Source organism: Grammomys surdaster, unplaced genomic scaffold (genome assembly GCF_004785775.1).
Source record: "Grammomys surdaster isolate TR1022 unplaced genomic scaffold, NIH_TR_1.0 201, whole genome shotgun sequence".
Taxonomy (NCBI): domain Eukaryota; kingdom Metazoa; phylum Chordata; class Mammalia; order Rodentia; family Muridae; genus Grammomys; species Grammomys surdaster.
The window spans coordinates 2019454-2045579 of NW_021604646.1; positions in this window are offsets into that span (position 1 = coordinate 2019454).

Here is a 26126-nt window from a genome sequence, read left to right on the forward strand (position 1 = left end):
AGAGAGAGAGAGAGAGAGAGAGAGAGAGAGAGAGAGAGACAAAAACGGAGACAGACAGAGAGGCAGAGACAGAGACAGAGAGACAGAGTATGACTCCCTTAAATGAGTGACTCCATTAAATCCCTCCCCTGAGATCTTAGGGAACCCTTGTAAAAGGAAGAGGAAACAGCTTAAGAACCAAATGGTATGGAGGACACATTGAGAACAAGGCATAGTAACCAAATCAGCAAAACTCGTAAGAACTCATAGGTACTGAAACAGCAAGGATAGTGCCTTCATGAGTCAGCATCAAGTTCTCTAGATATATATTATGGCTTTCAGTTTTGTGGTTTCTATGGGGCTCTTCAGTGTGTGAGCAAATTCCAATTCTCATGCCTTTTGGGGGACTCCTTTCTCTCCATTAATTTGTCTTGTCCAACATTGATGCCATGGCTTTAGTTTTGCTTTATTATATTTTATTTTATAGATATTTTTTATCTCTTAGAAGACTGTTATCTATTGAGAGTGAAGAGTAAGTAGATGTGAGATGTGGGGAAGAAAACAGCAGAATAGAGGGATGAGAAACTGTCATCACAATATTCTGTATGCAAAATGAATCTATATATTTCAATAAAAGGGAAAATGTTTGCGGTAATCTATATCTACTTTTGATAGCAATCTACTAGAAATGAAAATATTTTATGTAGAAATGAGATCCAATAAAGATCAACTCCTTTAAACAAGTAGCTATTTTCTAACTAAGAAAGCATTTATTAAAGTACACTTTTTTATGTTTATGGAGAGAAAATGATGGCAATATTTTTAAAGAACATCAAAACCATCTAAGCATTCATGTTTTTATTATTCAGAAAAGGTTAATATCATGCCTGTCTCCAAAATAATGAGAATTTGGCTTAAATTTTTAAACATAATATAATATAGAATAACTGAGAATAAAATTATAAATAAAGCAATTTGAATGTAGCTAAGGTTATAAATACTATCAGTTCCCTATTGTGAATGTTATAAATTTTTGAGTTGTTGCTGTTTTGTATATAACATCATGTAAGTAAAGTATATTTGTTGTTGATATGTTGATATCACATTCTAAGGAAATGATAAAATGCACTTATTGCCTCTGCTTTTAAAACGTAACAAAGTTAAGATTTCTTTTAATCTAAAATTATTCTCAGATATTGATCTCTTATGTTAAATGAATCCATGATTTGTTATTATACTGAATGTTTTTATGAATAAGATTATGGTTTTAGGATAAGAACAAACTTAAATATGTAATTTATAATATACTTACCTCTTCAATGCTATTTATATTTTTCTGTGTATTTGTGTGTGTTGAATCTGTCTCTGTGTATGTGTTTCTGTGCAGGTGTGCTTGTCCATACATGTACCAGTAGAACACACTTGTTGATGTGGAGTACCCTCCTATATTACTCTTTGCCTTATTTTCTGAGCTATGACCACTTGAGTGTCTGGAGAAACTATTTCAGGTTGGTTTTATGGCCAGAAATTGCCCATGATTTCCCTGTCCTTGATAACATTGCTGGTGTCACAGGCATATCTCACCAGCTTTTACATGGGTTCTGGGAATCCAAACTTCTATCTTCTTGCAAATATTTTGCATTGTGAGATGTTTTTCAAACCTCAGTCTTCAATTCTAATTGTCACTGATTTGACAGTATTAAGATGGGTTTCATTTGTTTGTATAGATGCTATAGGCCAATTCAAATGTAATAAGATAAAACCAAGTTTTGAGCAGCACTTTCTGATACATATGTAATGTGCCCTCCACCACTTCAGTATCATGTACAGATTACATATATTTTATCCTATATTTTATTTGTTTAAAAAGTGGAACCTATATAAGAACTTCTCAAAAATTTAAACACAAGCTTGGCTTGGATGGTTGCTCATTTGGCAGAGTGCTTGTCTAGCATCAATAAAAATCTGTGATTGAAAACCAAGGTTGCATAAACCAAATATGATGGTGTATGCTTGCAACCCCAGGTTTTGTAAAGGGATGCAAGAGTATTAAAAGTCAGAGTTTGTCCTCTGCTGTTTAGCATGTTACATAACAAATGAACAGAAGCTTCTACTAATCGTTTGTATTAGAAATGATTAGTAACCACATTCCAAACCCTTGTTGCTTGTGATAAATGAAGTTCACAATGTCAATGAAAAGTGATTTACAACATTCCTCACAGTTGAGCAGACATTTTAACTAAGTTCCTGTGTATCCTGTTAACTCTTTGGGAATTGAAGTCTCAGGGATCAATTTATATTTAATTCTTGTATCAAAAATAATTACAGTAATTAGGTTAGCTGACTTTGCTTGAATAAAACAGTCAGGAATCAGTAACAGCAGTAGAAAAGATTTTTATTTCAAGAAGGACTCTGTGCAACAATCAAATAGATGTTTTGGACAGAATGTGACTTTCAGAATCAGCTGACTGGATCTAGCTTGGCATTTGCTTTGTGTGGGTATCTGAAGAACTGAGGAGTTGGCAGACTGTATGTTACTTGAAATTTAGCTGTGGAGAATTAGCTATTTGCTACAAGAACATTGTCATTAGTCTTTTGGCAGCTTTAAAAAGTTTTTGATTAATTTTTAAATTGAAATGTAATTAAACCATGTCTCCCACTTCTTGTCCTCCCTTGGATACTTTGCACTTCCCCTACAGTCCTTTTCAATTGGCTGACCTTTGGGTTATTGTTATTACATATATTATATACATATATACACATATATATTATATATATTACATATATATGCATAAATTGGTAAATGCAACATTCTGGATCTACTTAATGTAGCTAGTGTGTATACAATTTCAAGGATAACCATTTTGTGATGAATAACCAATTACGGGGCTCATAGTGAGAAGAGTTGAATTTCCCTTCACTCCCCAGGTTTTAGTTACACAGGTCAAGTACGTATACCATCCACAGTTAATCTGAGAATTGGAGAGCAAGACTACTTGACTACAGTATATTATATCACATATGAAAACAACTTTAGCTGCCACACATTTTTCGTCTATAATCTGTCCCATTTATGGGTTCCTCAGTAGATGTTTATTTAACTTTCCACTGATAAATCAGTCTTAATTAAGAAGTTTGAAACACCTGAAAAAACTCAGTGATATCAATTAAAGGTTGGCAACATTTGAAAATGTCTGCACTGTAAAAGTAAATCCACCAACATGTAGCTGTAAGTCTATTAGCTTTAAAAAAAAAACACACAATACAAAGACAATATAGAGATGAGAAGGAAGTTATGCCAAATGTGACAAATTTAAGATATACCAGATAGAATTTTAATAACCAATATATTTTTAAGTTTGTGTTTTGTGCTAGTCTGTGTTGAGAAATAATTATAACATGAAGAAATCACATATAATTGAATCATGCAATACTTATAGTCCCATTTTGGATATTTGGAACTTAAGACTTTGGGTGCATTCCTGGGCTGTTCCATAGATTCCTGCTCTAATTCAGTTGGAATTGGAACCCTTCCACATTTCCCTCTCACTAAAATGAATGACAAAAGAGAAGAGGAAAATATCTGTGTTTTGTAATGTGCTTAGCCTGCCTACTCATTTATATCTTGGCTATCTTGCAAAATCCAAATTTTAGATGTTTCTCCACCATATCCTTAACCTCAACAGTAAAAATAATCTATCCCAGTTCAAGCACCTAGTCAGACTATGCTAGTCTCCTTTTTGGTTTTAATTTTACCTGGTCTGCCAATCTCAGAATTTTTGCTATGTGTCTTCTTCATACGTTGGCACTGCCACTTCATTTCACAGTTTCCAGTCAGAGATCTTTGCGGCGTATGTCAAACAGTTGTCCTTTCTGAACAAGCAGATCTTTCTTATTGTCCTTTTGACTGAAGGATTGATCTGTAAGACTGACAACATGATGCAGAGAACATGAAAATAGCAATGGTTTTCTTTCTACAATTCCTTGTTTTTAAGAAGTGCCTGAAATCCTTATTCTGAAACACTTAAAACATCATGATATAGACAGAAAAAAATGCAACTTGGCTGTGTATGAGAATAAATGAAAGACACGAGTATATCTTACAATAACTAGAAAACCTGTCAATGCTGTAATCACCCTTACTATCTATGGAGCAAATGGCCTCTCTAAGCACGATTCCCTAAGTGAGGGATTCCTAAGGGAGAGCAGCCATCAAACTCCCCCAAGTGACAGGAACTTTAATTACTGAAGAGATAGACTCTCGTTTACTCAGGTCCATTTGTGAGATTGTATGAAACAATTCTCCCTAGATTTATAACTGAAATGTGTCTCCACTGCTCATCTTTCTATTATTTCTACAGATGTGAAGAGATAGACTACTTTCTAAATGTATTATTGGGTAAGAAGTTGGCAGCGCATGCACGTGCACACACACACACACACACACACACACACACACAAATGTAACATCTACACATACACACTTCTATGCTGAGTTTCTTTATGGGGATAATTTGACAGTTTTTAGAGTTGTGTATTTTTTTTATGACACAATATGTTTAATTTTCATAACTAGATAAGGATTGATTTTTGGTAGAATTTTCTTGTGTTAGGGAATTTTTTTTCTCTTATTCCCCAAGGAGGTCAATATCTCTGTGTATTTCTCTAAAACTTAGAGGTGTAGTAGGACTTTTAATATATAACTTCTCACTTACTAATGTATTTATATTTCACAGTTGCTGGGTGAGATCAATATTATGATTGTCATTTTAAATATGAGAAATTTGGTACAACATATAAGTGGCCCTCCAAAGTGAAGGTAAGGACCAGAGTCCACAATATTGGTTCACAGACATAGAATCTATAAACACTATTGCTTTTTTATTATTAGAAGTAAGAAACAAAAACATCATGAATAGTTTTGAGAGTTCTCTCAAATGACTCATAGATAATGTTACTAGTTAAAATGATGACTATCTTGTTAGGATATAGCTCAAAATAAATAATACATAATTTAAGTATGTCTACATATTGCATAGGACCCCAGTTAAATTAAAATATTTTGACTGTTCTCTCTAAAATTCATACTTAATTTGAGTGCTTCTTTTCCATTTGCTTAAACCTGATGACTGCATATGACTGTTGTTCTTATATTATCATTGTTATTAAATCACTCATTGTTCTTATTTTATATATTACATATTGTATAATCTATTAACTTCTACATAAATATTTGGATTAATATGTTTAAATATTTAACTGTACATAAAATGTGGAGCCGTGAAGGGATGGCTTGGTTTCTGGTGTGGCTCAGGCCTTGAACCCCAACCCCAATGGGGCAACGGCAGGTGTTCAGCTATGTCCCCAGACCCCAGGCTCCTGACATGCCATTGACTTGTGCCTTGCAGTCACATAGGGCAAGGCAGCCCCTCCCAAAGAGTTGTCACCTAACACAAGTAGAGGGCATGACTACAGGCTTCAGCCTCAAGAGATTTCCATATTAATGAGATACCTAAAAGCTGGAAGGTGTAGCTAATCACATATTCTTTTCCCAGACCCTCACCCCTCCTTCCTCCCTATTTATGTCAAGTCTCCCCTGACTTAAGTGGGGGTGCATCCAGACCAACTATCATCCACCATGTAAATAAAGCTCTTGGAACCCCGGACTTCCTCATGTCATTCGGGCCTGACATCTGGAAAGCTTCTATGTGTTTTCCGCCATGGGAGCCTGCATCTTCAAACAAGCAGCCTTTCAGCCAAGCGAGTATAACAAGCAGCAATTCCCACAGGGTATGGTCAGGGTCTCTCTCTCTCTCTCTCTCTCTCTCTCTCTCTCTCTCTCTCTCTCTCTCTCTCTCTCTCTCTCTCTCTCTCTCTCTCTCTCTCTCCTTCATCTCTCTAAGTGTGTGGGCTGGTCGTGCACCTGTATGCTTCTTGCCCCTGTTCTGCTGCGCCCCCAGCAGCATCTGGGAGCCACAGAATGGTGACAGTCAGTCCTCCTGACCCAGGGATGCCCACCCAAAACCCCTGTGCTTCCTGAGGAAACTCAGACTGAGTGAGGGACTCGCCATGCCCGAGGGTGCCCTGGCTGCTTCTCACAGCGCATCTGGTGCCCTGTGCATGGGACCAACTCATTCGAACTTCCCTAGCACTTCTGCTTCTCTCCAGAGGCACCCCGCTCAAGGCTCCCGCAAAGGACAGAAGATATGGGACCCACAACACAACAGAGATCCACGGGAGCACGGGCCATCATTTTCCCAGCAATAAAACATACATAATTTGAAATATATTTATAACAAATTTATATAATAAACTGTTGGGAGCAACCTTGCTTATACACTGAAGGCCTAAATCAGCCATAGGCCTAAATCAGCCATACATGCCTACTAACACAAAGTCTTGGTTTCTGTGGGAAAATGCTAACCCTAGAACAGATAGCTATAGATCTTGTAGATAGGTAGCTTTGGTGGAAAATACCAGCTTGGATAAGAACAAATCGATCATAGACAGAGTCACAGTAACCTGTTCGCTGCTTCTTCACTCAGCCAAAACTCTGTTCTGGAAGATATCTGTACTCCCCCTGAGAACACCTACACTTCTGAGTCATCTCTCTCCCCACATCCTGCCTCTATGTGTATATAACCCCTGTGTGAAAAAATTAAAATAGTGGTTTGATCAGACTCTAGACAAGCTGTGGTTCTTTGCATACTCCTGTTTCCCATTCTCTCTTCCAGTTGGTCCCCCCAGTCCTAGTCCACTGCCCTACTGGATGGGGCAGTAAACAATATATGTTCATAAAATCATGTAAAATATTAATTAAAATTAGGTAATATATGTAAGTGTGTGTGTGTCTATGTATATGTGTGTATGTGTTACATTGTTACATATATGAAGAGCACCCATAGCCACTTACCAGCAGCCTTTTGGTATGAAGGAAAGAAAGGAAGGAGTGGTAGATTTATGGAGAGGGGAGAATAATGAAGGCAGAAAGAAAAACTTAAATGTAATATTAGTATTCTGTTCTTGAAATAACATCAAAATTGTGACTTAATTTACTGATCAAAAGTATAGATACATGAGATCTCTCTCTCTCTCTCTCTCTTTCTCTCTCTCTCTGTGTGTATGTGTGTGTGTGTATGTGTGTGTGTATGTGTGTGTGTGTGTGTGTGTATGTGTGTGTATGTGTATGCGTGTGTGTTACTAGTATTGAACCTGGCCTGGAACATGCTAAATACATATTCTATCATTGACCTGTGTCATAAACCCTTTTTATTTTTCCCTTTGAGACACGTTACAGCTGACTCACTCAGATTGGCATTAAAATTTGATTTCTATCTCCTTTGCCTCCTTAGGTGCTAGAATCTCAGATGGGGTACAAAACTATGTAAACAAACAAACAAACAAAAATCCGAAGAACCTGTGAAAAAGGATGTCATCTGTAAATTTGCAGAAAGTATTATTTTGATTTATAAAATAATCCCCAAAAGCTCTATATATGGATATCTTCAATTTCCTTTTATACTATTCACCTTTTGTAGCTAAAGGAAAATAAACTATAGGTTCTCCTTTTCTTCTAAGATGCTGGTTTTGGTTTCTACTGTTTGGATGTCATGCTGATCATCATTAGAAAGTAAGAGACTACAAAATTGGAGCTTCTTCCCTTTTCTTAGTCACTGTTCATTCATCTCAGATATTCCCCTACAAACCCTGCTTAGGCTCTGACCAAGAAGAATGAAATGCACCAGTAATAAGCAGGTATGATAGTCTGTAGCTACATCCCAACACTAAGAGCTGACTCAGGAGGATGAAGACTTTGAAGCCTGTTGGAGTGGCATAGCAAGTTTTAGGCCAAGTTGATCACAAACAGCCAGACAGTGTTTTAGGAAGGAAAGGACGTGTCAAAATCACACGTGATTGAATGAACTACTGAATCTCAGCAGAGCTAAGTGGACATGCTACAAAAAGAAGGCTGAAAGACCTAGAGAGATTATTAAATACTTGCTAGCATAAGCTGCTCTTCCAGAAGACCTAAGCTTCCCATCACCCACATGATAGTTTACAATGTACACACACAAACACACACATATATATGTAGGTGACCTACTCATATGCATAAAATAATATATATATATAATAATGTTAAAAATTTTAAGATTCTTTTGACTTTTAGTAAATTGGTTAGTAACTTTATTTATTTATTTATTTATTCATTCATTTATTTTTTACACTCCAGATTTTATTCTCCCCCCCATCCCCACTCTGATTGTTCCACATCTCATGCCTCTTCTTCAAACTCCTGTCTCCATGAGGAGGTCCCATACCCAGCCCCCATCCAACCAGACTTCTAAACTCCCTGGGGCCTCCAGTCTCTTGTGGGTTAGGTGCATCTTTTCTGACTGAACCTGGACCCAGAAGTCCTCTGCTATAAATGTATGTGGGCCTCATATCAGCTGGTGTATGAAGCTTGGTTGGTGGTCCAGTGTTTGAGAGACCTAGGGAGTCTAGGTTAATTGACGCCTCTGGTCTTCCTACAGGGTCGCTCCTCCTCAGCTTCTTTCAGCCTTTCTCTAACTCAACCACAGGGTAAAGCAGCTTCTGTCCATTGGTTGGGTACAAATATCTGCATCTGACTCGTTCAGCTGCTTGTTGGGTCTTTCTGAGTGTGGTCATGATAGGTCCATTTTTATGAGTGCTCAATGGTGTCAGAGATAGCATCAGGCCTCAGGACCTCCTCTTGAGCTGGATTTCACTTTCAGCCTGTCATTGGACCTTCTTTTCCTCAGGCTCCTATCCATTTCCATCTCTGCAGTTCTTTCAGAAAGGAACAATTTTGAGTCAGAGTTTTGACTGTGTGGGATGCCAATCCCTCACTCACTTGATGCCCTGACATACTGCTGGAGGTCGCTCTGTAAGTTTCCTCTCCCTATTGTAGAACATATCATCTAAGGTCCCTCCCTTTGAGTCCTGACAGTCTCTCACCTCCCAGGTTTCTGGTGCTTTCTAGTGTAGTTGCCTGTTTCTATTCTTTGTGCTGGCCCTCAGGGCTTCATTACTTTTTCTCACACAAAGGCAGATCAGGTTTCCCTCTCCACTCAACCACTGTCCACTTTCCTTCCCAGGTTCCTTCCTCCCCACTTGTGATTGCTTTCTTCTCCCTCCAAATTGGGACTGAGGCTTCCTTACTTGGGCTCTTCATCTTGTTGACCTTTTTGAGTTCTGTGGACTGTATTTTGGGTATCTTGGGTATTCTGCACTTTTTCTTTTTGCTATATCCACTTATTAGTGAGTACATACCATCCATGTCCTTTTGAGTCTGCGTTACCTCATGTAAGATGATATTTTCTAGTTCCACCCATTTGCCTGCAAAACTCAGGATGTCCTCATTCATAATGGCTGTGTGGTATTCCATTGTGAAAAGGAAGAACAATTTCTGTATCCATTCTTCTGTTGTGAGACAACTGATCATCTCCTTTGATGCAGAAAAATCATTTGACAAAATATAACACCACTTCATGTTAAAAATATTGGACAGATCAAGAATTCCAGGCCCATTCCTAAACATAATAAAAGCAATTTACAGCAAAGCAACAGCCAAAATCAAATTAAATGGAAACATACTTGAAGCAATCTCACTAAAATCAGAGACAAGATAAGGATGCCCACTCTCCACATATCTATTCAATATAGTACTAGAAATGTAGCTAGAACAGTAAGACAACAAAAAGAGATCAAGGGGATACAAATTGGCAAAGATGAAATACAGGTTTCACTATTTGTAGACGATATGATAGGATACAAATGGAACCCCAAACGTTCTACCAGAGAACTTCTTCAGCTCATAAACAACTTCGGTAAAGTGGAGTGATAGAAAACTAACTCAAAAAGTCAGTAGCCTTCTATTATACAAATGTTTCTTTCCTTTTCCATCTGTTACACTCTAATTTTTAATTTTTCAAGATATTTTAAATATTCTTATTTTTTAATTGTTATCTTATTTATTTACATTTCAAATGTTATCCATTAGGAGAAAATTAGGCCATTCCAAATCTAAGATTTAAATCACAATTTGGAGATCTATTAATGTACTTATTTTTGAGACAGGGTCTTATTATATAGTCTTGGGTAGATTCAGAATCAGTACATAATCAAGGCTACCTTGGACCTCACAGAAATCTCATTGACTCTGCCTCCTGAGTGCTGGAATTAAAGGTTTGTGTCACCATGCCCAGAAAACAACTACCATTTTAATAATTACTTCTTGTTCTTTGAGAATTTTATACAATTATACAATCAAATATATTCATGCTCACTTCTCATTTATCCCCTCCAGATTCCTTCATATCTCTTTCAGCACTTCCCCCTCCCGATTTCATGTCTTTGTTTTGAAAATTTTGATAACTTGCTAAGTCCAGTTAGGGCTGCCCATAAGTGCACAGGTGTGAAAACATCTGGAGAATGGGAAATTCCCTAGTGGTTAGTAAACTCAAAGAAGAATGATCATCCCTTACCCAAACTCTATGTGTTACTTACAAGTACTTACAAATGAGTAGAATCTAGAGATAATTTCCTGTCTATGCCATAAGTTTGGCTAGCTGGATCTGTTTTTAGTTGATGCTTATGGACCAGTTCCAGTAGAAGCATACCTTGCGCCAGCCTCCTAACCATGTTAACTTGGAGGAAGAGCAGAGAGAGTTAAATAAAGAAACTAGTTCTGATCATATGCCATCTCCTGGATTCAATGTGCACTCTCAGTTTGCAGAAGCATTATTATGTAATAACCCCATCTTTAAATCTCTAATATTTACTAACCTTTAAATGATTAGGGAGGTTTTTCATCTAGACATCCTCATTTAACAACCATTAAGATTAACAGGAGCATATTATCTTCCTGTCACTTTGCTAAAATGAATTATTATTACAGAACACATTGAAATTATGATTTCATTACAGAATTTATTTCTCAAATAAAAATTTCGCTACTTTATTTAATGGACAAGGTAGGAGCAGTGGAGTCAGAGTCAATATCTCTATGGCACCTTAGGCAACATATCAGTGACTATGTAAGACACAATTTGCCTTTCTGACCATTTACACTAACCATGGTTCATACTATTGACATAAGCAAAGTTGAGCTTTTCTGTAATCTCTTCCGGCCACAGGAACAACTGAAGTCACATGCAAATACTCCCCCACAGATATACACATAATAATACTCCCCACACAAACACATACTAAAGTAAGTTCCTGCATAGCGCTACATGGTTCTAACCCTAGCATTTGAAAGCAGAGACAGGTAGAATTTTATTAGTTCCAGACACAACTTGATTTATGTTGTGACTTTCAAGATAGCCAGACAATACAGTAAGTAAAAATAAGTGAATAAGTGTTCAAATTTAGTGACTATTGAGGTTATAATTAAGGATTAAAGAAGCCTATTTTTCTCTTAATCCATAGAATCTCTGAAAACTTAAAAATAGAAGAAATGATCCTTTCTCTCAACAATCTTCTCCCAAATTTCTAAATAACTGTGGCTGATGAGATTCCTTTGACCATCCTTGCAACATTTATTAATTCAAAATTTTATCATAAGCCCAACAAATATATATATATATATATATATATATATTTTACATGTTACTGTTAGAATTGGAAATATATATAATCAATATCTTAGAAAAATTCTAGTACAAGATTTGCTTTTTAATAAGAAGAAGGAAAAACCATTGGTAATAAACATACACCAGATTTTTCTCAAATCATAGAGCAGCTAGAAGATCCAACTAGTGAAGGGAGTAAATGTGAGAAAGGCATACATACTGAAGCATATCGAAATTCAGCCTCTCTGTGGATTAGTCTCTGAATTATAGTATATAGTTAATAATTTATATGATTTTTACTAACTTGTATCAATTGAACAAAATAGCGAGTTTTCTGTCACCTTTCAGACATGCATCTTTGTCACTGGCGATACTCTCTTTCTTCTCTATGCTCCCATTAAATTCCTCACTATTCCCAATTCAAGTCTAGGTCCTATTTTTTTCATTACTCTTGTTTAACAATAAATTTCTACATGTGATAGAAAACATGGAAGACTTGTTTCTCTTTGGCTTATTTCTCTTAGCATGATGTCCTCACAATAATTTTTCTTCACATGGCATCATTTCTATCTTCTTTGTGACTGAAAAGTATTGTGTTGTAGATCTTTAAGATGCTTTCTTTATATATTAATCTACTGTGCTGGTTAAGTTTCATTAACTTGACACAAGCTAAAGTCATCTGGAAAAGGGGGGCTATATAAAAAGGAGGACTACATCAAATTGGCTTGCAGGAAAGTTTGTTTGGTATTTTCTTGATCATTAATTGACTCATGAAGCTTCAGCCAACTGTGAAGTTGTGAGATGAAATATATGCTTCCCTCCTATAATTTGGTTTTGGTCAGTGTTTTATCACTTTGACACAGAAGTACAAGGCCACCCACTGATGGACCCCTAGGCTAATTTCATATTTTATCTATTGCAAATTTTGCCATGGCAAAACACAGCAGACAGGTATTGCTTTTGGATGGTGGCTTTCTTATCTTCTGATGTATACCTTCCAATGTCATATCCATACCATGCAGCACTTCTTTCACTTCCATGAATTATTTCTCTACAGCTTTACATAATGGCTGGACCAATTTAGCATCTTCAATCTTTCTTGTAACTTCTACGCATATTTTCATCCCTACCTGTGTAAAAGCATGTACATACACATAGTTTTATATGTACTTTTTATCATCCCTCCCAGAGCACAGTTAACACAGGGCATCCTTTTTGACTGTGAAAACATCTCAGTATTCTGAAAGTCTTTTTCAAACATGAGGTTTTTCTGGATTCAGATTCCATGCTTAAGTTATATGGGAATTTGTCTTCACTGAAGTGCTACTGAAGCTGAGGATAGTGTGTCATTGAGGAGGCACATTCGTATTCACTATCCTCTTACCAGAAGGACCCCTCTCCAGCAAGTGCCTTCTCCCTATGACTTTTTTGGCACAAGTCCAAAAATTTCATTGCGGGCAGATTTATTTGTCTCACTCTTTTCCAGTCCACCCTATCATTTCAAACTTTATTTTTATTTTTCCTCAACAGCTGCAGTTAGTCTTATGACTATGTTTCTTTCATTAAAAGCCTGTACTTAACAAAACCTGGGGTGCTCTGTAATTAACGCATCCTTGTACTCAATTTGGAGGAATGCTGTGGTTGAGGCATGTGCTTTTCATAAAGGCAAGTTTCTATCTCAGATTGCTTATTTTGCTGAAATCTTTTAAGAGCTTAAAAACACAATTTTCAAAGGATATCAGGAGCCAGAAAGTGTGCTTTAAGGAAATGAAGTGAATGCCAAAATAAAAGAGGACACACACCAAAGTGACAGTGCCTCCAGCATTTGATTCTAGAAATATCCCAAGAATAGCAATGGCTTCCTTTGCCTTGCTTTCTCCTGAAACACTTTCTTATTTTGAGGAACTTTTTCATGTTTGTTTCCATTTAGTTGAAGATACTTTACCGATTCTTCCAATGATAGGCATGTAGGCTCACAGCATAGTAACTGTAGAAAAGTATATGATAAAGCTGAGCATATAGATCTTCTATCTTTCAAATCTGATATTTTTTTTCAAAAATTATTTTGACACATATAGATATACTTATGCATATGAAATATAAATACATTATTCTTCCTTTTCCTTTCTTCATGTGAATTCTTCTTTACTGGTTCATTGTTCCTTTTCAGATTCATGAACTCTTTTTCATTGTTATTATATGCAAATATGTGTATGTATGTACATTTCTATTACCAAATATAATCGTCTCAGTGTATATGATGTTATGGTCCATGCAAGCTCTAGAAGAAACAGAGAATACCTCAATGCTCCTTTCCAAATTAACTTCCAAGATATCCAGAACCTTAAACCTGTGTATAATATTCAGTGTTGATCATTTTTAGGTTTCAAATTTTATGAATATAAGCATTTAGGCAAGATTCAAAAGGCCACTTCTGCTTATGCTATTAGAAAACTAAATCACATCATTTTAATATAGTTGCCAGGCAACTTTGGTGACTGATTATCAACTACAAAGCCCATCATGTCAGTGTGTAAGGCCAGGTTGTCATTGAACATTTGCTTCTCTCCTTATTCTGCCCAGACTATTTTTCTTCCAGATTTTCCATGAACAAGAGTTATCTGATTGACACTAATTTTTGAAAGTTTCTTGTTTCTGAAAAATCACATATATCTTAGTATAGTTCTTTATAACACATTCTCTTATATCTGAATAATTTTTAATTATTATTTGGACCCTTGTTTTGTGTGCATGTATGTATGTACCTCATATACATACCTGTAACTAGGGTAAAAGATAGTTATGAGCTACCATGTGGGTGGTGTGAAATTGAAACCCAGTCCTCTGGAAGAATAACAAGAGCTCTTAACTGTTGAGTAATCTCTCTGGTCCCTTGAATGAATTCTATTGCTCATGAATCTCATTTATAGAATAACACTTATATTTACATGTGATATACATATGCAAGTCCATCCCTTTTGTTTCCACTGATTTTTCCCAGAAAGTTACACATTAACAGACGTTTAGTTTATTTTTCAATGTTTCAGGCAAGGTTTCTGAAAAATAAATCCTTAACCCTTTCATTTGTTCTCGTTTTGAGTGTTATCTAGGTTGTTATTGATATCTTCCTCAGCTCAAAGTCCCTTTTGATCATCATACACAGAGGACTTCCTTTTCTTATTTGTCCTGTGGTCTGATTTAGTGGTTAAATGTGTTCCTCACCTCATTTCTTAGAACAATTCAAAATAAAAAGTTTGTGTAACAAATCTGAGTCCAGTCCAGAAGAAGAAATAGAGATATTGAATTCGGTGTAGGTATCCGAACCTGTTACCCTTCAGCTTAATTGTTGCTTATTCACAGGTACACAGGTTTTAGGAAGAATTGGATGATGAGACTCTGGGGTCTTCTATACTCATTCCCTTTGTTCTTTTGGGAATTTCTAGTAAATTCAGGCTCATTGTTAAATGGATGTTAAATGCATAGACATGCTCTGACATTAGGATGCTCTTTGCCAGTGACTGTGTCCATAGTAAGAGTTTGACATTTATGTTATTAGATTTCTCAGGAATTCTATGACACATGTCATTATTCACTTTTAATATAAAAAATAATATTTAATATTATTAAATCATGGACATTTAAGGAAATGAGTGATTAGCCTATGGTCCTTTGGTGTAAGGTTGTTGAGAAATTTGTTAAAATATTTGCTGTGGAGTGTGGCTAAAGAAAATATTATTTTTTAAAATAGGAAGGTACAATTCACTTAGATGTAAGTTTAAGTTCTTCAAAACTTGTTGTCATTATACTTGCTTTTATTGTGATAGAGAAACCAAAGAAAACAAAGGGGATAAGAGAGAAACACAACAAGTCATGACTACAGGATGGGGGTAGGTCTCAGGATGCTCATCAAAATGCTTAACTAGTTTAAAGCAACGAGGGTAATGTAGAAATTACTGAATCTTTAGGAGCACATGTAACACACGTTTCTAAGTCTTTAAAGAAAAATGAGCTGCTTTGCTTAGTCTTTGTTTCCTTGATGATTAGCCTGTCTTCATCTTCCTATCTCGTTGTAAAAGATAATTTCCCCCCTCCATGTTACCACATTAAGATCTGTGCACATGTTGTTTAGAAATCTCAAAAGTTTTTGGATAATCATAGCCTCGTGTACTCATATATGCCTTCTGTGTAATTATACTGATGCTGCAAGAATTCAGACTTCTTCCAGGAATAGAAGAAAATCTACGTGCAAAGATACATTTCCTATGCATTCGTATTATAATTTTAATGAGACTAAAAGTTTTAAGGCTTAAAAATTTTCATCACAGTTGAACCTAGGACAAAGTAATTTGCATCAGTAAATGTTCATGCACTATGCTCTGTGTGGTGATGGATTGCTGGGTATGCTTGCAAGCATAAGAACATGTTGTACTTATACATCAAATAATCAGCATTTGTAGTACTTTTGGTCCTTTCTTAAATAGTGTCTTAGTTCTCAAAATAAATCATAAGCAGGACTATCCAAGGATTTTATAATTTTGACAATAAACACCAACTGTCATTATTGCAGGAAACTCAGTTTTGCAATGACAGTGTCCTGCAGGTCACTAAAATATGAGAGAAATTATCCATGAAGCTGTTCTATATTATCTTAAATTCATGGATCATGTGCTTATTCAGGCACCTTTAGTACAAGGACTATTATCATGTGGAAGGAATTAGTGTTATTAGTGTATGCGGATGACGGTGCAGGATAGGTATGGCACTAAACTGGAAGGAATGATGGATAAGCCACATAAAGAAACCATTTCTACATTGAACCCTTTAAAAAAATCTCTTGCATATCAATGCTCACAGCCCACGTGAGGTTCTAATTTAGAGATTTAACTTTTAGTTTGATCCCTTCTTAATTTAACCAGCAAAACAAAACTAAATTCGCATGATGATTTTGAAGTATGATTCCATTCAGTTTAGGCACATGCCTTGGCACTTTTTAAGTAACTGTGAAATAAAACCTACTAAATATTCCTTATGACTGACATTAATATACAAGATGCTGTGATCGTTGACATATGGGACATCAAATGTAGAAAGAATGAGGCTGGCCATCACTGAAATTCATGTTTAGGGCCCAGCTCCACCCACACCTATTGGTCTAGGAAACCTGTTTGGGCTTCACTTAGCTAATTTCTCTGGCAAAGAAAACCATACTCATCTCACCAGGATGGTTATGAAGAACAAATGCATGCCACTCTATTACACTCTTATGTGCATTGTTCCATGCCTGATATTTTATGAGTGGTTAAACCTATCTATTTTTGCCAACATGGCTTATTTACTATGCTCACAGTTAACCATTGAGCTGATCATGGGGTTCCCAATGGAGGAGTGAGAGAGAAGACTGAAGGAGCTGAAAAGGTTTGCTACCCCTTGGGAAGAGCAACAATAACAACCAACCAGTGTTCCCAGTGTTTAAATCACCAGCCTGGGAGCACATAGGGAAGTACCCATGGCTCCAGCTGTATATGTAGGGGAGGATGACAGTATCAGGCATAGGTGTAAGAGGAAGTCCTTGGTGCAGTGAAATCTGGACGCCCCACTGTGAAGGAAATTGTGGGTGGGGAGGTGGGAGGGTAGATGGGGACATATGCTTATAGAAGCAGGAGGAGGGGGAGAATGGGACAGGGGGCTCCTGAGTGTGTGTGTGGGGAGATAGGGGAAGTGGATTACATCTGAAATGTAAATAAAATATCCAATAAAAAACTGTTTAAAATAAAAAAATATTTTTTTAAAAGCTCACCTTTTGTTATCTGTAGATAAAGATTTGATTTCTGGTTAAAAAAAGGAAAATACCATAATCGATTAAATTATTTGATATGCTAATTTAAATTTAATAAAAACTAAAATGATATTTTTAAAAAAGAATGAGAAACAATAGAGAAAAAAATGAACATGTTTTCAAAGATGTTAAATTTCAATAATGGACAATAAAATGACTTACATATAAAATATAAGACACAATAGAAACATACTGGTAAGTTACATTTTGTAGAAACTTGATCTATGGGAAAACCACAGCTCTTCCTAGAAGCATCAAAATCTTAATTTATACTTAAAAATCCAAAAAACAATATAAATAAATAAATGGGTAAAGACATTATAACTCAGGCACTCTACTAAAAAAAGTGTGTGTGTGTGTGTGTGTGTGTGTATTTTAAACTTTATTCCAGGAAACTTAATACATCAGGCCTGATATTCCAGATAGTAGTTGACTTCTGAACCAACTGCCATGCCCCGTGGAAGGAAACCTTCACGCCTTCAAGGGTCTGGACGAGACAGATTTCACAATTGCTACACTAATGCACTAGAAATGACTTTTAGTCCACCTTTTTCTGCTTTAAAAAATAATCATAAAGACTGCATTTCTGCAATGTATATTTAGTACTATTGGACAATTAGAAAAGTGAAAATACTAAACTTGACATTCTCAAGGATTTTTATTTTGAGAACATATAAATTATAAGTTTCTACTTTTAATTGTTTTAACAATAATTAGTATTTTCTAATAATGACCATGTGTGTGTGAAAAGGCCATAAATTACAGAATATTGTGTATTGAAAGAGCCTGCCTAGATCATACATCCCATGAAACTTTCACTTGAGGTCTAGCTTTTGCTTCTATGAAAGAGGACCAAGGTTGAAGATAATGCATTTTTAGCTCAATGTATTCATGAGTGTTATCAGTTTCAAGCATGGTTTTACAAGTTATAGATTTATTCTCAGCAACTTAAAATGATGCAGTGCTTTCAATGTGATAATCAAGATTGAGATTAAAATTCAAGAGAAACTAGTTGTATCCAGTTTTTCTTAGGTAGTATATGTTATCTTAACCCCGACCAGAAGGGAATATCAAATATCCTCTATTTCTATACATATGCCTTCTCTAGTCACTTATAAGTATATTGAGAACAAAGCTTGATGAAATAACATCATTTTCAATATAAATCTACCTCCGGTTTATTTTATAAACTGAGTGAAATAGTTATTCGAAACTTCATATTAACTATTTTAATTTATACTGAAATCCAAGAGGAAAATTGTCTGGGTCTTGTAAACTCCAAGTTAAAAAAAAAGGCAAAAGCTTACAGAGCTTAAACTTAGAGAAGGATAAGCTGTTAGTTAGGAAATAAGATTTAAATCAGACTCTTCCAAACATATGTACAGTAGGTTGCTTGAATTCATGAGCTTCATATCAACAGATTTAGCCAACAGCATGCTAAAAAACATTTGCACCAATCTAACTGCATGTGTTAAAGCTGTACATTTTCCCCTGTTATGATTTCATGAATAATAAAACACAATAGGTATTTGTATAAGAGTAATATTTAGAGGAATCATCAGCAATTTAGAGATTATTTAAAGTATATAAGATTATGTGTATTTGATATGTATAGATGTTTGCATAATGGGTTTAAGAATCCATAGAGTTTGCTGTTTACAGAAAATACTGAAGCTAATCCAACTCTAAATATTGAATTATGGATATATTTTGAATGTATGATAAAATATACATATGTATGTATATGCATATATTTGCTGTATTACCAAAAATAGGGTTGGAGAACTAGCTCAACAATTAAAAACTGGTTCAGCAATGCTTCAGGTACAGAAGAAGTGAGATCAGTTCTCAGCAGCCAGGTTTGCCGGTTTACAACCACTCTAAGCCCAGACCCTGGGATTTCTGATACTTATGACCTCCTTGGGCACATTCATTCCCACGTACATACCTCTAGCCTCACACATAAAAACATAATTTAAGAACTAAACAAATCTTTAAAATAAAAAGTATGCCTACAATTATAGATATAGTATTAAAATCCCTGATCATACTTCCTTGAATTTGTTTTTAAATGCCCGCCACAGGATTGACTTAGACAATTAGCATTTCCTATCCATATTTATCTTCTTCACCAGTATGCACAGTTAACACTGTGAAAAACATTTCATGATGGCGTGATGAATTGTGTTTCTAAGAGCACTCATTATAAACGTGTGTTTTAACAATGAAAATATGATGGTTTCATTGAATTCATCTTTGCCAATATCTGTGTTTGCTAAACGAAATGAGTGAGCCTATAGTCCCCCTTTCATTTTTCTAGGAAACTGAGTCTTCCAAAATTTAACTGATAACGTATATCCCCAAATGTCTTGCTTTCGATTAGCTTTCTCATGAATGTGAAGTTCATTTGGGGTTATTTTTATGACCATTTACGTGATCAGACAATCTCACCAATATGAGAAAAAATATATTAAACAAAAGCGAGTGATTTCTTTCACTATTAACTATATACTAAGTCTTGCTTCAGGGTATTTTTGCTGTTTAATGCTAGAAAAACGGTTTAGTTAAAGCTCTATCCAAACAGAAACCTAATAGTGCTTATTTCATGCTTATATGATCAGATTTTTGGTCTAATTTGTTTGTAATGACTTAGGGTAACTCATATGCTAATCAATGCTAGTTAATTAAAAGTAGCGTTTCTCCTTACAAACTGCATTAAGCTGCAGAGCGTACTGCATGCTAGATGACCCGATTCAGATATTTGAACTCCTAAAATGAGGAGGAGTGGTACAAAATCTTTTAGATGTGTTTCTAGAAATAGCTCTCAGATCCTTCTGGAGCCTACCTTTCCAGGGGATGAGAAGGCCTAGGATCTAATGAGTATTCTACTGCCAGGTCATTAACTCAATTTCCCAAGGTCAGAGACAGACATGTAAGTAATGCTTAGGCATATCCTCCTGTGATCTCAAAACCAGAATATTAATTGAAATTTTTTAGAATTGAATGATTTTTAGAATAAATAATATTTCTCTGATCTTCCTCATTAGGAATAAATAAAAGTGCTACCTTTTGACATTGACATGCAATTAAACATGATGTATGATAAAGAGAAAAATATCATCATTAATGTAATAATGATTTTATTGAAATTATAGAACCATCCTATCATCACACATCTATAATGTAAATGGTGAAAAAGAAAATTTCTAAAAGTATTGATCCTATAGCATAACTTAAAAGAACTTTGACCAGAACTTTTCTAAACATAGATATTGTATCCCAACAATGACAGGGCTGGAGCATGTTGCTCAGTGAATTCCATGTTTAAAACCAATCTAGGTAACATGAGAACACTCTGCCTTAAATCAAAAATAAACAACAGAACAACTAAACCATTATTTACACTCTTCTCATCATGAGTATTACTCAAATGCACATTTTATGGTTGTCTGAGTTTGGGGGAAAGTTCCAGTCAGCAAAGTAACTATACAAAATAGGTTCATATGATCTCCCAAAACTAATAGCATATTATTGTTTTACTTGAATTTGTATGTCCCAGAGAACTAACTCACTCTCTTGTTCTCTTGTGTTCTCCCTCTCCCTCTCTCTCTCTCTCTCTCTCTCTCTCTCTCTCTCTCTCTCTCTCTCCCCTTCTCTTTCTCCCCCCTCCCTCTTCCTCCTCCTCCCCTTTCTCCTCCTTCTCCTTTCTCTTTCTTTCCTTTTACAGTTTTTGTATGGTGGAATGACTAAAATATTAGACATTAGGACTTGCATCTTACAAAACTAGTTTAGGAAATATGAAGTGATAAAAACAATGATGACGTTGCTCTAGAAGCCTGAGTGCAATTGTACTGTTATCCGAACAACATTATTTATGCAAATTGAGTGATGAACAACTACGAATTGGATCCCCTTGCGATGGGAGTGTGGTGAAAATCTATGAAATATCAAAATAATCTTGTTACATGATGTGACCGCACAGTAAATTTACAGTAATAACAGGATACATCCCGAGCAGTCCCACCTTCCGTTATGCAACCACAAAAGCGGGAGCTGTGCATCTTCTCCAGTGCCCCACTTGAAACCCTTTTGTTGTGAGACATCAAAGACAGATTCTCATAGGCGGAACACTTTGGAAGCAATTTGTTGTTGTTGATTGCTTCCTTCTTAAAACAGAGTTAGAGAAAAACTAAAGGGAGCTTGATGCCCCAGAAGACAGTCTGAAATAAGACTGAGGGGGTGGGCAAAGCATGCATCCTGAGATTAATGCTATTAAAAGTTAACTAATTCTTTCTGGCGGACGCATATCATTTGCAGTAAAGCATCTGCCAACTGTTGTAAAATATCAGGATGTCTGGACTTGTCATTGAGACAAACCAATGAAAGCAGTCCACTTCCTGCAGGGGGCATGATTAAAACCAGAACCATTTTCACAGATAATCCATTTATAAATCATGGTAATAAAATGGCCATCATGACACCAACTCAGTGGCATTTTTTTTCACAAGCTCAACTGTATCCAGGCAACGACAATGTCTTAACTAGGAAGAAAAGAAAGACAACCTGGGGTCCCAGGAGTCCAGAAGAAGATCCCACTGTCTGGTTCTCATTTTCCCATAGGAGAAATGATGGGATTGATGCCTCCAGGAGCTGTGCATGTCTCTGATTACTGCAGCCTGCTTTATTTACATGTCAGAATCAATAAACGCTGGAAATTTAGAAGTGTCTGAACTCTGACCTTATGCTAAAAACTTACGAGTTGGGGTGGGGGGTGAGAATTTCAAGGCTTGTTCCACAAATGTCTACTTTTAATCTGTCCTTTTCTATGAGAGAATCAGCAGATAAGTAGGATCGATAGAGAGGAATTAATGGCAGGAATTCAAGCATTCTCCATTCAGCTGTGTAATTACAAATTAACAGCGGCAGCAATATTACTAAAAAATGGTCTAATATGTTTTATCATCACAAGTACCATGGGCCACATTTTAAAAAGCATGTATTTTCTAGATGAGACAGTACCTCTGTGTAAACCATCATTACAAACTTCTTTGTCTAAAGTCTGTTTTGGCTCAGAAAAGACTTACTTACATGTTTAAAACAAACAACATTAACAAAAACAACAAAAACTCAAAGGTTTACACTTTTTTGTGCCATTAGATTGAGTAGAGAAATGCACGAAATTATCACTAAAAGATATCATGTCATAAACTGCTAAAGAAAAATTTAGAGGTTGGATATGCATATGTACATATATTAGGTGATATTAGTCTCCAACATGAGCAATGAGTGTAATAATCCGTATTCGTGTCAATGAGATGATACAGATTAAAAAAACGAATTTTGTGTTCACAGATCTTGTTGTAGGATTACATCATGGTTACTCTTAGATTAGATGCTACCTTGTTCTGTGAATGCTTCTTCAATTTTCTGCACCTTGACTTTGTACATTACTTTAAACTTTTATATATTTGTTTTCATTTTCATGTGTAGCAGTAATGGAAGATTGACCCTAAGGCTACATTCACGCTAGGCATATGCTCTACCACTAAACTTTACAGTTGATTTTGTAATCAGGGTTCATTAAGTTGCATAGATTATCCATGAGCTTTCTTTACAAGACAGCAAACTCTGACTTTACTCTTCTCTCTATAGAATCTGGGATTACACATCAGTCAGCATCACCATGTCCAACTTTTACCTCCCCCCTCCACACTTCTTGATATCCCATCCCTTTTATTCTTAGTAAGAAAATGTTCCTTTGGTTTCTGCAGCAAAATTGTTTTTATAATGCTTTGAAATTTAGCCTCAAGTATATGAGAAGAGTCTTCAAGCAATTTTTTTTTTGATATCTTGGAAAAGATTTCCTGAGAGTCAGCTCATGAGAATGTCTATGTCTAATCTATATTCCTTGCAGACCAGCCCTGTGGAAACTTCCCAGAACTTTCATTCTTGGTTCATTGTTTCATAGTCTTGTGTGTCCCTTCATACTTCCCATTCTTCACTTTCCATACTTATTATTATGATTTCTTCTTAAAAATTGTTCTTGTTGATTTTGTATCCATGAATCATTTGTCTTGGTTCCTAACATCAAACAGATAGATAGATAAACCAATTTAATGTGGCAAGTGAAATAGAAATATGAGCTAAAACTTAAAAACATAATGAGATGAAGGATTGATTCTGTTTCATATCTAAATTCCAGTAGTTATTTATTATCCAGAAATGCACATCTCATTAAAACATCAAACACGTGACCGATGGTTAGTTGGATGGACAATGACATGAGGTAGATAGAAATAACCACATTGATCGAGACATTAATAATTCAGAACTACATGAAGGCATCTAAAATTGATTGAGGTTTATTCTGTCTTAGGTTCTGTACTAAGACATTTAATGCTTCACGTACAATTCTCTCTCATCAGTGTGGTGTTAGCATAGAGGCTATTGTTTTTCTCATGAATCAAACATGGAACCAAGGGGCTAACAGCATATCATAATTTACAGGAGTCATATAGTATTGACTTGGAATGTACGAGTGTGTTAATCTCATTACTCATATTTAAGAACTACATTGTATTATTTGTTTACCCATTTTTAAGATCTCTCTCTCTCTCTCTCTCTCTCTCTCTCTCTCTCTCTCTCCCCCTCTTTCTCCCTCTCTCCCTGTCTCTTTCTCTGTCTGGATTATGATGTGTCCAGACAGGTAAGGTTAGAAGTGTGGGTAGCATGTTCCAGTTAATTTGATATCTGCTTGCCACAATTTCCATACTTTAATGAAAATCTTCTGAATACCTTGCATGTAGTTTTTGAAAAGTGTTATGATAGGCACTATTCTACATGTAACTGTCCAATTTAACCATTTGTTGAACATCTTTTCTTGAGTATGGATTTTTGCTTACTTTGGTTGTTTGCAATAATTCATGTGTCCATAGATGTGTGTTTCTGGATCCTCAGATCACCATATTATTACATTTCTCTGACACTTATTCTTAAGTGTGTCATTTTAGAATAGGTTATTTATTTTCCATGAAATTGAATTTGTATAGATGTGTTATTGATACTAGAATATCTCTTTCACATTGCACATTTGTCACAATTATTTTTAAATCTTTCCCTTTTGTTCTGAGGCAGGTACCCTCTGAGAATGGAAATTAATATCACAGATTATAGGTGCAAACAGAATAGGATTTTACAATATCTAGTGTAGTTGAATTAACTAACATGACCCAAAAACTACTAAGAACTTTATGAAATTTGCTTATAAAATTTTATTAATTTAATAACTGTATAATTAAATAGATATGCATATATATTTGATCTTATATTAGTAAAACATGCATATAGAATGCTAACCTTCACTATCTGTGACAAAATAGCATATTTGACAAAGCTACACATCACAACATTGTGAATTATTTAATCTTAAAATATAGACTATTATAAGAGAGATTTTCTATTGCCTCTGAATAGAAAATGAATCAATTTCAAAATTCAAATTTTAATAAAATCTGTGAAAGTCTCATTGAAAAACAACCAATACACTATAGGACTTTGGTTCTCTACTCTCAAGAAATACCACACAGGTTTCTCCCACTTGCATTGGTCTAAATTCCAAATATCAGGAATATTAAGTGACATCCTCAAGGTCAGATTGGTAATGAAATCAAATTTCTCTTCTGATTTCCTATTCTTTCCAAGAATATGACTCTAATTTAGTGTATCATACCAGGTTCTGTGCAAAGTCAAAATTTGTTCAGACTTAGACAACTGTCTAAACCTCATTTTCCAGTGGAAAGGCCAAAACCAATCTTCTCGAAACCTGAGCTTTCTAATGGAATGTTGAGAGTCAGCATCTCCTGTCACCAGTCTGCCAGCTCTCTGCTCCTTGGATTCAGCTTTATTTTGAAATGCTAGTTTAGCATATTTCAAGTAGATGCTTACTGAAAAATTATTAAGTACTTCTTGGTCTCAAGTTTAATAGGCACCACAGAAGACGCAAAGTGTTTACTCAACATATTTAAATATGTCATAAATAAAATAGTTTTTTCTTCTGGATATACTTTCAATTTTGTGGCTTTTTTCCGTAGTCTGGAGATTAGATATATCAAGGAAAGAGACTACAGAACAGTAGATGCTGGTGCCTCTTAGTGCTACCACAGATAAAGATGTCAATAATTCTCAAATAAAGTAAGGTTTTGAGCATAGATTTTATTCCCCTCAGTTTATTTCTGACTACAGTGACAGGACGAAGAGGAACCTTGTACTTAGGATGGTGAGCCAAGGCGATTCCCTTTCTCTACAGTCATCCTCCCCTTTTGTTATCTCATTGTTCTAACATGTAAGCTCATTTGCTCCCACATGAATTTGTACAAATATTGCTCCTTGACTACAGCATTACTGCCTTTCAGCAACGCATTTGCCAGAAGACCTGTTCTTTCATTTTACCTTGAACTTCTCTAACTCTTGAAAACTATATTTGTCAACCTGCTTTCTCGTACAGTTTAGGAGCTGTGAAGCTGTGGAACGACAAAGAAGCATAGGAGAATAAAACATCATTGATGGTAAAGTTCTATTTGTTCCTTCTGCATTCGTTTATATGCAGAAGTCTCTCACCTATATGATGTTAGGGCCCTGACCAATGACTTCACATCCTGGAGTTCACAACTTGATCTTTGTCTCATCATTTCCAGAGGGCAGGCAGCAGGAAAAAC